We start from the raw sequence: 16,081 nt of genomic DNA on the forward strand, positions 1-16,081 counted from the left end.
GCTACAACCGGGGCGGAAGTGATTTTACATAGAAAAATAGGACAAGAATGTAGAATATTTTTTCATTTATTGGTCTGTTTTCGAGAAAAGTCACATTGAAAAATAATATTATTGAACGAAAATCAAGTGGAATAACTATTTTTAAGTTGGACCAAGCAACTTGAATTTTTATTATTTGTAGGACTAGACTACTAGACAAAAGTTAAAAAAACGTTTTCAAAAATTGCAATTGTTTGGGATGTAACGAGATTAACGAAAATGTAAATGTTGCGTTTTGAAAGCGACGTCGATTGACGCAGAAACAAACGCAGAAAGATGCCAAAATCTCGAGATTTCTTGCAGTTATCAGTCGAAGTTGTGACAAGCTGCGATTTTCACTAGTTTCAATTATTCGTAACTTATAACAACGTTAACCGATTTCGATACAATTTTCGGCACGCGTGCAAATTACCAAGATCTAGAAAACGCAATATTTAAATTTTCATCACAATCTCAAGTAAAAAAGTTAGAAAAACATAATTTCTTAATTTCGTTATCATCCCAACAAACTGCAATTTTTGGAAACAATTTTTTTGCCATTATCTAGGGACTAGTCTTTCTGTCATTTCAAAAAAAGGTCAAGTTGCGTGGTCCATTTTATGAAAGAATATTTTCGTGACCGACCGTAACAATTCTACTACTCGTCATGCTTTGTTTCAACTTATTTGTGCATGTAAAATGTCCCCTCTTCCGATTGTACCATCATTGCCATGACACCCTCTGTGTTCATGAAACTGTTTCATTAAAAGGATTTGTCAAAGATTGGGAGAAATTAAATCAATCTGGAACATGTTCCAACGAGAACTATTGTAATCATTGTACAACGGATTTTCCGCATTTGTCAGAAAAATGAGTAGATAAAAAAATGTAAAAAATACTGTTATATTATTTTAAATTTACTAAACTGACTGAGCACATTTTTATTTGACTTGTGTTTACCGCAGTCGAGGTGGACAACCATTATTTTGCACAAAGATCAGCTGCCTAGTAACCATACTTATTTGCCACTGTTCGCATTCGTTATTTATTTGAAACGTTAGTAATCCTTCTGTGTGGTACATCTGCAATTTCGTATTAGTGATACCAGAATCATAAACTCACTGGTACAAAAGATGGTAAAAAAGAATACAAAGAAAAACACATAAAGATTATAAACTAATATATATAGAAAAGTCTCCCTAATTGACGTTCAGATTGTGCACAAAAATGGACAATTTGGATAGGGGAGATACGATTATTCAAGCCTTGCAGTGTTAGTTTTTATAGTTATCGATTGTCAAAAATTATAAAAACGAGCTACAAGACTCGAATAATCATATCACCTCTTCCAAAATTGTTTATTTTGTGAACAAAATAATCTCCTTAATTGTGCACAATTTGGGCGACAATTAAGGAGACATTACTGTAATGTGTTCAGCGTAACAATCACGCCGAGTTTTGATGAATTTACGCTAATCTGACAAAATAATATTTGGAATAAAAGTTAATCTGTTGTTTGAAGAACACAAATTGCCATAGTAAATATTTCGAAAAATCTTTTATTCGATGAAAAACGAAGGTCACCTTGACTTTCTTAAATGGCACCATGTACTTTTGATGGTATAGCGTTATTGCTGACGAAGAGGCGAATTCAATGACTTATTACACAGTGACCTTACTACGCTAATGTGTACTATAAAAATAAGTATCCTCTTCCAAGTATCCTTTACTCTCGAGTTACGTGTACGTTTCATTAACGCATAGGAAATTTATTTTCACAATTACTGCGAATTTTTAAGTAGAAGGTCATTCCAAGGTCATTGTTTAATAAGTCGTCGAATTCATCTCTTCGTCAACTATAACGCTATACCATCAGAAGTACAGAAATTTCTCGCAGAAATGTTCGGAGATCGGAATTGAAACCGGCAGATATGAGAATACTAAGTCGCGATTCTTCGAGCCTCACGGCTCGTTTTTATAGAAACTCGGGGCAGTAGGCAAAAAAAGGCAGCGACCAGCTTGCCGGGGCGTACATTAATATGAATACATAGCAATGATAGAATGAAAACGATGAATTAAGTTTTTTATTTCTAATTTTTTGCCACGATTCGAAGGCAATTCAGAGGTCACATGTCACGATTGGCATACCACATACCTTGTAGCTCCACGGTTTTTCTTACCTGACACATACCCAAACAGACCATTTTGTGTTGTCTTCCGGGAATTCGCATCGCGTGCCGCATCACACGCTTGATCAACTCCGTCGGCTCTTAGCATCGACGTAGTAATAAATTACATAGGCGTAGGACTAGCACAGAGAAATTCGCAGCAACCCGAAATTTGGCATTTTCAGTAGAAATTACTGTACATTGTGCCATTTAAGAAAGTTAAGGTGATCATTGTTTTTTATCGAGTAAAAGATTTTTCGAAATTTTTGTTGTTGCAATTTTTTTTCTCAGACACATTAACTTTTATTCGAAACATATGTTTGCCAGATTAGCGTAAATCTCTGAACATCCTGTACATGAGAAAATATGAGGAATCTATGGAAGGATGATCAGAGATAGTGTTACTGATATTATTAGAAACCAGATTAGAGCTGAATGTTGAGTATGTAAAGTTCTATGGGCTGCTAATTATATAATATATAATATATTATGCTTTTAATTTTCGGTAAGGTAGAGTCGATACAGTTCTTAAATTGTTGAAAAGAAAGAGAATAATCCCGGTCGAACCAGTATCAACTAATTTGTTTAGATTTATTCATTATCCAGATTCGTATAGTAACGGCATACTATCGGATTTTACTGACTGCAACACGTTCGTTTACTGTTTTGCATTTGACCACACGTGGTTCCCATTCTACTTATCTGACCATGAACAGACCCCCATTCTACTTATCTGGCCACGGTCCTTATTTCACTTATCCTACCATAGGTGGTCCCCATTCCATTTATCCACCCAGAAATGGTCTTTATTTCACATGCCTGGTCACGAATGGTCCCTATTCCACTTCTCTGACCGGAAGATGATTCCTACCTTTCGCCGACCAAATGCAGACCATACTCCTGCTATATCATTTTAGTCATTGTTTCCTATTTTCTTATTTGGATCACGTTTTATCGAAAAATCTTAAATCAATTTAGAATAGTAAACGTGACAAAATATCGTTATTATAAAAATATAAATGTTATGCAAATATGAATGTTATAAATCACATTTGTTTACTTAATAATTAAATTTCGGATTATATTGACTTATAGAAAAAAATCACTGCAATTTAAAATAATATAGACAGATTAAAAGAATATGAGAATTTGAATATACCAGTTTTTATTTCTTCATATTATTAAGAGAGGACAGATATATGTATTCTATTTATTCCGTTTCTTGATATTCATGCAAACAATTTTTATTTTGCATAAAAGTCTAAAGTCTGTTAGTAACAATTATGCAATTTTCATAAAAACTTCGTTATATACAAAAGCTACAACAGTATAAAATTTAAAGTTCACAAAGATTTGTCGTGATTTTATTTTTTTACAACTGGAATCTTCAAGCAAATAGTTGACGAAAACAGACCAATGTGTATTTTGTTATTTTGAAGAGCGTTAGACCTTATTTAACAATGTTCTTGTACTATTAAATATGCAAATGAAAGAAAATCTTTAGAAATGAGATTTAACGATCTTTTTTTGTCTATATAAAATAATGTCTATATAAACAAGATATTAGAAACAAAAGTAATTTCATAAGTTATACAAAAATTTATCCTGAATTATGGACTGTTCTACACTGAAACTATAGTGAGGGAAAATTTTCAGGTAGAGTTGAAGTAGCACGTATGATCGAAAAACATGCAGTCAGTGTAACAAGTAATCGTACACTGACTTTCAGATCTTTGGCAAACTGTCGATACTGATATTTATTATTATCATAATAAATCTGGACCTGGTTTAATGCTTGAATCATTTACCTTCGCTATTTATGGACCATCTCTTCCTACCATGCTCTTATAACTCACAGCGAAAAAAGAACTGAATACATAGGCTTACTCGCAAGTGTTACAAATTGAATCGCTTCAAAAGCCATTGAAGCATTGTTTTCACCAATAAATCGACAACAGATTTGAGGATTGAAGCATCCCCTTTACAGTGACCTCTCAAAACTTGGCGTACAGCCCTTTTCAGTCGTTTCATGAAACAGAAACGAGGAATAAGTTCGGTCGTGTAGAGCCCTCGTGAGCCCTGTGTTACTGTAAAGTAGGTGGAACACCTTTCATTCGAAGCTCAATAGAGTGACTAAAACAAAATCGTACATTAAAGTTTAAAGGGTCATTGCAGAAGGGAGGCTTCAATCTTCAAATCTATGTTAAGATCAGTCATGGAAACAATTTTCCAGTGCATTTACTAACGTTTCAATCCGCAACATTTTCCGGAAAGAGCATGCCTCCAGTTTCCCACCTGTTACATTATGCACAACATGTTGCAGGAAAATGAACGTTGCACAGCGTAAGTAAAAGTTTCAAGCTCTAAAATGTGTCCGTGATCGTTTTTGTGCGACACACTTTTTCGAAATTATAGCACTTCGAACATCGACAATTTGCCAAAAATCGGAAATACAATGTACGAATACTTTCTACACTGACTGTATATGTATATGCTACAAGATAAACAGAGTTTAGCAAATTAATGGATAGTGAAGAAAAGATTGCTATAGAATCTTTTTTGTTAAAAATTGCAGACTTAGAAGATAGATGAATATTATATTAATAAGTAGTCTACGGATTTTATGCAAGTATAGCCAATTTGTATAGCTGTAATTTAAAGTAGTAGAAAACGGAAAGAATTAAAAAATATAAAAATATTATTTTCAACCTATAAATGTTATTGAAGAAATTATGAGCTCTCTATTTAGTTTATATTTCTTGCATTCGTGCATATACAATTTTTATACTATCAAAAATGCACAGGGTGTAAAAAAGGTTATGTCATGACTATCATAGACGTATTCTACACCTTTAAATCGATGGAGATCTGTTAGAAAAAGCTTTCTACAAAAGTGACCTTGACCATGCTTTTTAAGGTCATTTTTTTATGATTGCATCCTATTCTACTCGTCAAGACAAGCAAACTTGCAAAAGGAACCATATATTCCAAAGCAATCGTTTCGTTATAATTTAATGTTGAACATTTGTCGATTCATTAAAAAGAGTTCTTATTATAATAAATTCAGACTGCTGGATTCTATGCAAAATACAGGTATATCTGTATTGACTTAAAAATATATGACTAGTTTAAAAATTGCATTCTTTCATTAATAGTGTTAGTGGGTCGAAAGTAATATATTGATATTATTAAATATTTGTAATATTTCTACTGTTTGACGTTACAAATACTCTTTTGTCATAAATAAATAATGTCAACAGTCTAGTAATAAATATACATTATACATTATAAGTATCCAAAGACAATTGTTCCGTCGAACATGATTTGATTACCCTTGCCTTCTAACATACATTTACAGATTCCGACGAAGACAGAGATAGAAGACCACCATTTACAAAAATATATTGCTCCATTTTGTACGCACTTTGTCATGCAGACATTTGTCGACTAGTGCGCTGCCATGTGAAACGATCTCTCGAAGTTGATTGTACAATGCCCAAACATAAGTTTCAGGAATTGCTGGCAATCACCGATGTCTAGCATTAATTTCGCACACACTAAGGAACATTTCAAGGAAGACATTACCGCCCAAACCTCGCATAGTTCGTGTAGCACGCATTTCTCGGGGGCGCAGACCCGAGCAAACACAGTGTTAACGTTCCTCGCGAACGAATCGTCTGGAGAACGAACTCGCGGGCCATTCGGACGCGAATGCTTCGACGAAGCATTCCCACTCGTTTATTCATAAGAAGACACGAGTTTTTCGCGTAGCAACGTGGCGCTGCACAGTGGTCCGGATTGGAAAATCGTGTACCGTTTTGTTATAACTTTAAAACCATTCGAGATATTGCAATGAAATTTTCACTAAATATATTTAAAAAATATCCATTTTCAAATGTACATAATTAAATATTTTTTGCATTTGTTAAACAATAATTTTGTATTAATTTTTATTGATGTTTCCGATTTTTAAAAAATGGTTTAATTATAAAGTTTCAATTAGTAATAATTTGGACAGTGGGATAGCAGGGGCAACAATCTCAGCATAATTATGTCGAGGAAGATATGACGAAAACATTCTGAAATGATAGAAACTGGAAAACCTTGGAACTTCAATGATATTCGTCATCAAGTATAAATAATCGTAAAAATCTTGTATCTTTCTCTTCACCACTACTTTCTTAATATATTTTATGCAGCAATTGTTAATTTATGATATGATTTCTTACCGCTGGTGAATACTTTTTATCGAGAAATAAAAGTCGAATAAAACTATTAAATGAAGCCATCAAGATTCCTAGAAGAAGAAAGGCAATTTCATTGGAGGAAAATCATCGGTCTTAAAATGCCCGACTATAAGGTCTGTTTTCTGTAAAACTTTTTGTTAAATTTCGTTACTATACTATTGTCGGGACGCGTGGACAATTTAGGAACCAGAATCCGTTTAGCAGAAGTCGGTATCTTAAAGTTGACTTTTTGGCCAAACGACACAAGATTGTCTAATCCGGACCACGCCGTCTTCCGATCCACGAATCTATCATTAATTCCTAGCCAGCCGTTTCTTCAGGGCCGTTGACGACGCTTCCAAATTCATGAGCAGCAGGACCGGTGTTGCCTCGTCTATTTTATGTACGCATCTCAAGCGGCTGTCAGTTAAAGTTCGGACGTGTTCACTGGCTGTCGTCGCCGGTAACGCTGGCAAAATCCAAGACACAAAATCCTTTATCCCCCTGTGCCGAGCGTTTCGACAATGGCCCCGGGCTGTCGAGCGTTCCGCTCCTCGGACGCGGTTGAATTATGTATTTCGTTATCGTCGCAATAACTATTTGTCAACGGGAGGCGCAGGAAGTCCAGCTAACAGCCGCGCACACACGTTGCGTGTGTTCTGCGCGCGAGTATCCACGGAACAGTTCGGCTTTCGGCCATTCGCCGTGCACGCGGAACTTCAGATGGAGCTTAAATCGTGGTAATAGTTTCGTCGTTTATAATTATATACCTTTCCGGGTCTAATGCGACGCTAAAGCGGCGCTCGTACTTAACAGGTATATACATCTACACACACCAGGATACGGCAAGCGAAAGACGAGGAACCACTGACTCGAAAATATCAGCTCGTTCCATCGGTAACGTCGCGTCGCGTCGCGTCGACGTCTTCGGGCGCTCGCTTTCGCCACGGTATATTAATAGTCACGTTTATTTTTCATCAGTTAGAGTGCGCTTTCCGTGATTCTTCGGTACCGATGTTGTAATGGATTGATGCTTTGTTATTTTCGCGGAATGATGCAGGCTCGCTTCGATTACATGAATGGCTCGTTTAAATTATATAGAAAGTAATTAACCCTATCAATGTTCAGTCCGTACGCCGCAAGATTATATTGGGTTGGCAACTAAGTAATTGCCGATTTCAGTTATAGATGTCTCTCACTCCCATTTTTATGATATCCGTAAAAGTTATATTATAAAATTATTATTATTATTATTATGTTATTTTTTATTATCCGTGAATGTTAGCAACTGGACAAATTGAATGCAGCGGTCAAGGAAAAGCGACCAGAATTGGTCAATCGTAGAGGTGTCATTTTCCACCAGGACAATGCTAGACCGCACACGTCTTTGTCCACTCGGCAAAAATTGATGGATATTGGTTGGGAATTGATGTTACACCCACCATATAGCCCTGATCTCGCGCCATCGGATTACCACTTATTTGGATCCCTGGACAACTCCCTTCGTGATAAAACTTTTAATGACGATGACGCTGTAAAATCTCACTTAACTCAGTTTTTGGCCGAAAAGAATCAGACTTTCTACGAGCATGGAATTTTCAAGTTGTCAGAGAGATGGCAAAAGGTCATGGAACAAAATGGAAAATACATTACAGATTAAACTTCATTCCAAGTAAAAAAAATTTTTTATTTCGTTGAACAAATCGGCAATTACTTAGTTGCCAATCCAATAAATCTTTTGATAGAAATGAGATAAAGAAATGTTTCAGAACAAGGAGAAAACAGGGAGAATGTTGTTTGATCATCTTTTAACCTTGAACACGTATGTTGAACCTTAAATATTCCGACAAAACTGTGATTTGTCCAATATCGCGTACAGTTGGATCTTTTTAATGACATTTTATACATCGTTTTCCGTAGATTTCGACACGCTGATTTCAAATCCGAATTGTCCCGATCTAAAGCTTGAGGATCTTGAAAAAGAGTTGCCGTTTCAACGATAAAATCACAATTTCGTTAATTTTTCCACTTAAAACCATTTTTGTTTAAACTCTGAAGTTCTAGATGAATTTTGCAATCGGATTTAAAATCAACGTGTTAAAATCTACGAGAAATATTTATGCAATATTTATACAATATTTATACAATACAAAAATACGACTGTACATGGTAATGCATAAATCACAATCTTATTAAAATATTTCGATGCCAACATAAATTTTAAAGGTTCAAAAATGTTCATACTACATACTCTCTATTTTCCTCTTATTCTGCAATATTTCAGCTTTGACCGATATAGTTACGTATTAACTGATAATAGCTTCGAATTAGACGTGATTAGATATGCATGACATTGTTACAAACCAAATATAATTCCATTATAGAAAGATTCAATTTTTGAGATAACAGTAATGTCCAAATTAATATGTGTGCCATTCATGATAGTTTACCCCTGCATCATTGTACATTTTTATACCCGATCGACTATTGACAGCGGCTTTCAGTTTTTTCTTTTTAAGGTTATTTCACGATGTAAAATATTCATGTCCCTGGCTGATATTCCCGTACAGGGATAGATAGCTCTTCAATTAAAAAAAAAAAAGTGCTGGCATAGAATTTTATGCATGCGTCAATTGTGAAAAAGGTTTTGCATTTAATAGAGAATTTCACCAGCCTATACATATCGTTAGCATCGTTATTAATAAGCAATAAATGATGTCGTTTCCTACGGGCCCTATTCTGCATTTAAATACTGCATGCATATGTATTTATTTAGATGCATACGCCGTATATTACAGATTTTAAAGGTGGTGGCATGTACATGTAATTTGCTGTACCGAATAAAATAGGCTCGATTTACATGAATGGTAATTACAGAAGGTAATTCACAATAAATATAGGAATTTAAATTTTTTATAATTAATGTAATATTATGTAATAATGTCTCTAGGTTTATATGAGAACTACTAATCGCAATTTTACATCACACGCAACGGCTTCCCTCGTAGTAAGTACTACTTCCGTGCTATAGTCTATTGAATAATCCAAATAACTGGATTGAAGCATTGCTTTAAAGTAATCGGACAATGGGGATCGAATGAAAATTATAATTAATTCTTTTGATCTGTAAACCGTATGTTCAAACGTGGATCATCAAATTACCCTTATTACGCGCACGGAAGATATAATTAAACTTTTACACGAGGATCGTGGTGCTAGTGGAAATTCGTTTCAAACCTCATTTTACGACCGAACTTTCTACGTTTAAAATTTTTTATTCGTCTACATGGATAACAATCAAATTAATCGAAAATTGTTATTAAACTTTGAAATTCCACGTCTTTCTTATTGTCTTCCTATTTCGACTCAATTATTAGAATTTAATTCTAATAATCTTTGAATTACAGAATTAATCAAGTTCTGTAGAATATGTTAATTACTTAATTTTGTTCAAGTAATCGACGAATAAAATGTTTAAATTAGACATTATGGGAATCACAAATCAATGTACTCTCGGGTTCACTATTTCTTCTTCCAAAAGTTTTTGAACATGTGTTAATTACAAATTAATTACATTCTCCGTGAAATTAGTATCAATATAGTACAGTGAATATTTTTCATTTTCGGAAACAATAAAGTTTATATATACAATTACAATTGGGTTGTCTTTGCGTCGTATTGATTTTTCGCATATAACGTGACCAGAGTCGGGTATTATTCGAGTAAAATTTTATGCGATCAACATTTTAAATAAATTCGTTGAATAAAGTATCATGTGAACAACACTTCGAATAAATTCTACGAATAAAATTTTATTAGTTAAATTAAGTTATGAAAATGCGAAATCGATAAAAGCAAAAATAAGTAACACTTTTGACATAATAGAGCACCGTAATAAATTTGATCCGATCGCGACTGTGCACACATATTACACATCAACATGCCATTTACAAACGCATTGTACGCGGGAGAGCAATTTTCTTAATCACTTAAAAACTGCTACTCGGCTGGTAATTAAGCGCATGATCTCTGCATCTATCGTGTCGCGTATAAATTAATCATTTAGATGGTAACCGCCATTAAACTTTCTCGATGGTACCGGCCGATATGTGCAACGTTTAATGTAAGTGCTGAAAACAGGTTGCAGTTGTAGTGAATTTCAAATACCGCGTATCAGATTTGAAAATGTAGTCCAGCAATACAATGACTTTTCGATGCTATGAATATTCACTATCCAAGATTTATTGGTTTCGACGAGCCTCGGACAAATAGCAATACGGTAAGCCTTCGTAAAATTGGAAATATGCAGATGGAGTGTTTACCACGAAAATTCTGCACTCGGGCGAAGCCGGGAAATTTCTTTGCGAAGCCCGGATATTAATTACCCGGAGCTCCGCCGTGGAAAATATAATCGACGTTAATCAAGATCACCAGGAACAAATATACTGACGCTCGTTACCTCTGAAACGGGCGAGAACCCGAAAAAGTGATACCGTATAGAAAACAGTAAAGATTAATTGAAACGCAGTCCTTTAATTAAAACAGTTTCTCGTTAACAACGAATGATAAATTAATTAACTGAGGGAGGAAACACAACAGTCATTCATTACCGACTGTTGAAAGATATTTGCAGAATACGATAAACACACGGACCCGTAATTTATGCAAATGAACGAAACGACCAGGTTATTGGGAATAAATAAAGATTTTTCGTATACCATACGTGATAATAAACGGCGATTATTGTGAGAAATTGGAGTAACCTAGTTTCTTAACCCCTTACATTATGATTTCTTTCGCAGCTACGTCGATTAACAATTATTGTATGCTAACATCAATATTTAAACATTCACGATAGCAGGATATAATTGTTTTATTTATTTATTTATTTATATATTCTCACGTATACTGAATAGCAAGTGACGACCACTTATGAGATTACTATCGGTAGGCTTTCATATCTTATTCTCATACGTCATGTTACAAAAGTTAGAATTAGAAAAATTAAAATTGCATTTCTAAAAATATGCACGTGCCATGAATGCATAAAAATCCGAGGTCTACCTATGACGATATATTTTAAATTGTCTTTTGCACATTTTTCCATTTAAATTCTAGTAGCTGGTTCAAATCATTAGCTACTCGTATTGGGTTCAATACAAAAGATTGATGTATACTTTATATGAAACGTGCTGAAATGGTGAAAAGAACCCAACATTACAATGAGTCCTAACTTCGGTAGTGATTCGTTGACGATTTGGGATGCTTTCAGAGCCAATAAGAAGACACCAATCTGTTGAATTAATCATAAAATGAATTCGACATAATATACGGAACTGTTGGAGATGGTTATGATACCATTTTGCGAAGAAATTGAGTGTGACATTATTTTTCAGCATTATAACGTCGCAGTTCATGCATCAAGACACAAATCAGTGATTACACGACAAAAGGTTATGACATAATCAGTTTATTTACCAGGTTAACATCTACTTAGAAACCTTTGGGAAATAATTTCAAGAAAAGTACAGTAAATTCTCCCTAGAAGACTTCGAGGTCGGAATTGAAAACGGTAATCGACGGATGCTCAGACGTGATTCTTCAAGCCTCGCGGCTCGTTTTCATAGTTTCCGACACCTCGTGAGTGAGTGAGAGAGAGAGAGAGAGAGAGAGAGAGAGAAACTTGGTGCAATCAGTAAAAGATGGCAGCGGCCAGTATGCCAGTGTACATTAACATGAATACATAGTAATGCTAGAATAAAAACGACAATTTCATTTTTTTATTTTTTATTTCTGAAACATTTTATTATATTGGTCTTTAAATTAAAATGGGTCCAAACACGACATGCTTTAGACCATATTTATTCATTATACGTAGCAAGTAACGTATTTTATTTCATTACACGAATTGTAATTATAACAACAAAAAACCATTAGAAAAATATTAAAGACAACGTCAACAAAGGAATGCATGTCGCTAAAAAGAAAATATCAGTGGTAGTTATGCTAGTCATCAGTCAATAGTTATGCTATTCGGGACTACGTCCGACGGAATTTCGGAGGCCACATGCCACGATTCAACGGTCGTGTACCTAGTACCTACCACGTACCTTGTAGCTCCGCGGTCCTTCCTCATACTGAAACAGACCATTTTGTGTTGTCTTCCGAGAATTCGAATCAAAGAAGCCACATCGCGAGCCGCATCACACGCTTGACCGACTTCATCGAACCTTATCATCGACGTAACTATAAATCATATAAGCTTAGGACTAGCACAGGGAAATTCACAGCAACCCAAAATTTGGCATTGTTAAATATTCAATGGAAGAAGGGTGTGTGAGTGATAAAGAATCTTTACTTTATGATATATAATATATTCCCGATGCACACGTTTACAGACCGAGTTACGGACACAGAGTGTCGTTTATCTTACACAAGTCGCGGGAGCAACGGTCCCCACTTCTCCCACCATAATCCTTATTATGATAATGATCGATACATGGCGACGTTGCTATAAATCGGATTCTTAACAGACATTCTAGGGAGAATTTACTGTACATTACTTTACTTTACTTTACAAACTGTAATTTACTGTACATTACATTACTGTACTTTACTTTACAAACAGTATAACTCTGTTCTTGATTCTGAGAGATGATGTGAACGATGCGTGTTCATCTATGAAAGTAGAAATTTCATAATTGCTTCTTGGTAAAATAAATAAATTTACGTTCTTTTATAAATAAATATTACATCTATGAATGTAATTATGCATATAGTTTCTTTTAAAATCATATGGACTGTTTTTTCATGGATCTGAAATAATTATAAACACCACAATTTATCAAAATATTCGATGGATCTACGGAAATTTCGAGCACTGTATGTTGAGAAATGTATACATAAAGATCTGAATGGATCTAGTTACGACAACTGTATGTTCCTCTTTGCACTGATTAATAATTTGTTAAAACTGAGCTGTCATTTCTGTTGTTACAAAGAAGAATTCCGCATATCACATGTTTTCACTTCCAAAATATTGTCGCTTAAAGTTCCGATCATTAATGCCTCGTGAGATTGCATAATTCTTTCGAGTCTAAAGAATTTGTTTTCGCGATTTTTTTTCTGATAAATACGTAAATCTTACATGCTACACTTCGACTAATGCATCAATATAAATTTTTTGAAACTGTGACTTGCTGCGTTTTTCCGTAGAGCCAGAGATCTCGCATCGTAACTGTTGCTTATCGTCTTATTTTGGTTCGCAAAATCAACTCATAAATCACCGAGAACGTGTAATTGAACATCCTCTGCGTGTTTACGATGCTCAAATCACATATCAGACCTGCCCTCCATCTACCTCCGCGATATTAACTTACCATCAACCATTAGTGCGCCGGGAGCAAGGGTTCGATTAATCATTACGACCGTGAGCTACAGAGTGGAAACTTTCTCGGAAGGGAAGTCAGGCAAGCGACGCGCGTCGAGTCTGATGCCCTTTTAGTACGATATGACGTGCAAAAGATTATTTGACAAGTATATTTTTATGTCCGTACCGATCCAGTGCGAAGGGCTGAAGATCGGCAAAAAAATTCAAGTTCCAAAAAATTAAGTGCTCTGCAAAGTTAAGTACTCTGTAGACAATTCTTCAAAAGTATTATCAATTTCGTCCACAATTCAATGAATTATGGACTCCTTTTACATACAGTTCAATGATAGTAAATAGTAATAGTTATCAATAGTAATATCCGGTAAATAATTAATAAAGGCGGATAATCTGTCATACGCGCGAAGAAAATTGATTTTCTAGTATAATTGCGAACAGAGTTGAGCAAAATTTTATTCGGATGACGGTAGATATTCGATATTATCGAATAAATATCGAATCGAATAAAAATTTATGGGAATAAGACTCTATCCGAATAAGAATTTATTCGTACAAAAGTTCATGCGAAATTCGTAGTTCTTCGATTTGTTTCTTCAATATTACATGTTACAATTAATTTCTCTTTTCAAATATTATACCAGTGTGTGGACTAAGTAGTTGAAATTCAATTGATCCTGAATAGATTTTATATATATATTTTAATATATTAAGATATATTCCTATAAAAATACGTAAAAACAAAAACAGTGAATATCATTATTATAGCATTATTATTCGAATATTTCTTTATCATTTGTAATGATTATTTAGTCGAATGTACTGTGAATAATTCTTGACTGTTTTTTTCTTTTATGTAATTTTCGAATAAATAGATACAACAATTTATAGCGATTAATGAATAATTGTCATTCGGATAAGATATTCTATTGAAAAGAAATTAATTCGAACAATTACTTTAGATAAATACTTTTTTTACAATTTTAATAATGCCCAACACTGGTTTCTAAAAGAGTCTGGACTACTCTATAAAAGTTCAGGTTGAATTGCAATTCCATGTTGCGTTCAATGCACAGTGTTCAAAGCACAAAATAATCAACGCCATCGAAATCTTATTTCTGCACTGCCAACGTTGGTGTAGGAAATTGTTGTAAGTCGCATGCTGATGCATGTAGAGATAGAAAGCGATCGGTAACGCGACACAGGGGAATAAAGGAATTTAACAACTTTTTCTCAGGAACAAATCAGATTACTCATTATAACGATCCAATTTCTTGCATGCAAACCACTATTGTACAACGACGTGTAGACGATTGGAATTCCGGGGTTCCACAGATCAAGCACGAACGATCTCAAGCGGCGGCTCGTTTTTCAATTTTCCTGTGTAATTTAAACTGCGCCCTAATCCCGAGCTGTGATTTTAAACATAATCACATGATATTTTGAGGCACGCAGGAAAATATAATATTACGTATAGTTCCTGTTAGAAATAAGTTTTATCGTACATAACGATTATAACACGCTCGGCATCGTCATTTGTTTCACAGTTTTCATGGTAATAGTTAGATTGCGGATTTTATGCATCCACGATAAAAGTGAGCAGATGAGATTTGAAACAGTAGATGGATTAACAAAATTTAGAAATGTCTCTACATTATTTTCAACTTACTAAAATTGTTAAGGAAAGACATATTTTCTACTGTTCGTTGACTAATGCTTGTTGCAATTCATGGTGCATGATTGATGATGGTTAATGACATAGTTAATGATTTTTATGATCATGATTAATGACTTTTACACTTTTCACTTATAGATTACACATTTATATATATACAAGGTGTCCCAAAAGACACTCGCAATCCGGAAATGAGATGTTTCTGAGGTCATTTGAAGCCGAGCTCGCTTCTCATTGATCTCTGTTTTTCGCTAATAACTCGTAAACAAAGCCGTGAACTGCATTTGCGCTAAGGAAACGGTTACTTCAAATGACCTCAGAAATCCCTCATTTCCGGATTGCGAGTGACTTTTGGGGCACCCTATATATAACGTTAGAAAATAGATATTGATAAATGAAAAGAAAAGAAAACTTCCAACACGTAAAACTAGCACAAAAATAATTATCAGGGTCTCAGGTAGTTCTAATTATTTATCGATTATTATCGATTGGTCGGCAACAACGTGCATCATATATGCCACAGCAATTGGCATAGACATTTTTATTTTACATAAAGACTAAATTATAGTATTTCTGTAAGCACGACGCACCCTTTCTACAGAATGTGTTA

At 34.6% G+C, this 16,081-nt stretch overlaps 1 protein-coding gene across 2 annotated transcripts in view; it reads right to left on the reverse strand.

Moving 5' to 3' along the window:
- LOC117220831 (potassium channel subfamily K member 6) overlaps positions 1 to 16,081 on the reverse strand; it is a 1,018,768-nt gene that overhangs the window by 881,956 nt on the left and 120,731 nt on the right. The gene's annotated exons all lie outside the window — the stretch shown is intronic.

This window comes from Megalopta genalis, chromosome 1 (assembly GCF_051020955.1).
Source record: "Megalopta genalis isolate 19385.01 chromosome 1, iyMegGena1_principal, whole genome shotgun sequence".
Classification (NCBI taxonomy): domain Eukaryota; kingdom Metazoa; phylum Arthropoda; class Insecta; order Hymenoptera; family Halictidae; genus Megalopta; species Megalopta genalis.